General features: G+C 46.3%; 1 non-coding gene across 1 annotated transcript; it reads left to right on the forward strand.

The window, feature by feature from the left end:
- The first annotated feature begins 946 nt into the window (after positions 1-946).
- trnal-uag (transfer RNA leucine (anticodon UAG)) lies at positions 947-1029 on the forward strand. Its single transcript has one exon. It is a non-coding gene; the product is annotated as a tRNA-Leu (tRNA).
- The last annotated feature ends 230 nt before the right edge of the window (positions 1030-1259 follow it).

The raw sequence follows: 1259 nt of genomic DNA on the forward strand, positions 1-1259 counted from the left end.
GAATAGAACTGGACATTCCTCTACATCGGAATAGAAAACGTGATTGGATGGACAGAATGATGGCCGATCGGCTGTGGGTGGCACCCCTTTATTATTAGTGGCTTGTTGATCTTGGGGTATGATTCTCGACTTGGGTATTTGCTGATTGACATGTGAGAGAACGCGAACGAGCCCTGCGGTGTTACCATTTTTAGTGTAAAATCACTAATTGGCTTCTCACGTCTTGTCAGCGGTGTAGTCGGCAGGATTGACTTAATTTCAGTGCAAGGAGGACAGAATGCAGAGGTTCTGACCACAACACACATGGAGAAAGGAAAATGTCTCACGATGGTGTTCAGATTGAAGCTGAATGTAAATGTATCCCAATTCACGTGACCTCATGAATGGAGAATGAAAATGCTGCTCCATTGGGCGGTAAAGGAACGCGAACATCCCGCTTGGCAGGCGAGAATTTTACCCCAGAAACAGCAATGCCCGCACAGGTGTTGGCTGCATGAGTCCAGCTGGAAACCCGTCTGCAAGAACATACAGTCTCATAGATCTCCTGTGATAACCTTCCGCATTCTGATTTATCGTTTGCAGCTGCGATGACCCAATGATTAAGGCGTTGGACTCGCAAAGTGATTTTCCGACCCAGCCTCGACGCAACACATGTGGAGAAAGGAAAATATTTCAGAACGGTGAGCAGATTGAAGCTGAGTGCAAATAGATCCCAATTCACACGATCTTATGAATGGAGAATGATAATAATCCTGAATTGAGCGGGAATCGAAGCCCGACCTCACCACGTTGCAGACGAGGATTCACTCACTGAAACAGCAATGCCCGCACGTTATCAATCTCCAAGTGTCGAGTTGGAAACCTGTCGGAGAGAACATTGGATCACAGATCGCTTGTGATAAACCTACGCATTGTGATTTACAGCCGTGCAGCATAAATAACTGTGGCTGCGATGGCCGAGTGGTTAAGGCGTTGGACTTAGAATTCGAATGGGATTTTCCTGCATAGGTTCGAATCCTGCTGACAGCACTATTGCTAAAAGTTATGTTCACTGCTCAAATAAATGTGAACTGGAGTTGACGAACCGCATTCCCTCTCTCAGAGAGACTCTCCAGCGCGGCTCATGCTTTTAATTCGGAGCCCAATGGTCTCTTGCAAAATTGCAAGACACGTGAAGGAATCTCTCCCAAGCTCCATCTTAAATTCTGCCCGTTCGCAGAACTTGACATTGATCCTATTTCTTCCTATACTTTGATCCC

This window comes from Heptranchias perlo, unplaced genomic scaffold (assembly GCF_035084215.1).
Source record: "Heptranchias perlo isolate sHepPer1 unplaced genomic scaffold, sHepPer1.hap1 HAP1_SCAFFOLD_1103, whole genome shotgun sequence".
In the NCBI taxonomy this organism is placed as follows: domain Eukaryota; kingdom Metazoa; phylum Chordata; class Chondrichthyes; order Hexanchiformes; family Hexanchidae; genus Heptranchias; species Heptranchias perlo.